General features: G+C 38.3%; 1 pseudogene; it reads right to left on the bottom strand.

Moving 5' to 3' along the window:
• The window catches only part of LOC130570592 (uncharacterized), a 1,319-nt pseudogene extending 1,208 nt beyond the window's left edge, over positions 1 to 111 (bottom strand).
• Positions 112 to 726: the final 615 nt, after the last annotated feature.

Consider the following 726-nt stretch of genomic DNA (forward strand, 5'->3'; position numbering starts at 1 on the left):
GAGGAAAAGAAAAAGAAGAACAGAATCCGTAAGTTATTACATTCTTTTCCAACACTTTCAATACTCTTTTATTTTTCAGAACTATTTTGAGAATCTTACTTCTGGTAGCATGTTTCTCAGTGTGTTTGTGAACATTCAAACAAATGTTAGACGGTTTTTATAGATCTATCAATCATTGGATGAACAGTTGTGTCATTTATCTACTGGGATTTGTTCTCAACAGCTCTTGCACTAAAGCAGATTTTGGGTGGACAGGAGGCGTCTATAGATCCCCCTGTAACAGTGGACCCAGCACCTCCATCTGAGTGAGTTGTGAATATTCTCTTGATTTATATAGCAGTCTGAGTGCTTGAATGTGAAAACACTGCTTAAAAATACTTGGATTTTTAGGGAACCTACAATTGAGGATCCTCAAAAGAAGCCTGAGGAACCTGCTTCAGCGGACGGGTCCAGTACACCTCCTGGAGCGCAAGGAAAGAGTTCNATCTCCCAATCCTTTAAACAAAGAAAAATATAAATAACATGTGCATAACAAAAGCAACAATTACCACAACAAACCAGTTGTTACATATATACTTGAATGTGTACAAACTTTGTATATTTCACAGTGCTATTTAATAGCACCACAGCCCTTCACTAAGTACTTTCAATAGCCCCAGGGAAGACGCTCCCTTTTTGGTAAGACAGTCAGCAATTTGAGTTTTTGTGTCCGACCAGAGTACTTTC

The sequence above is a fragment of the Triplophysa rosa genome, linkage group LG19 (genome assembly GCF_024868665.1).
Source record: "Triplophysa rosa linkage group LG19, Trosa_1v2, whole genome shotgun sequence".
Taxonomy (NCBI): domain Eukaryota; kingdom Metazoa; phylum Chordata; class Actinopteri; order Cypriniformes; family Nemacheilidae; genus Triplophysa; species Triplophysa rosa.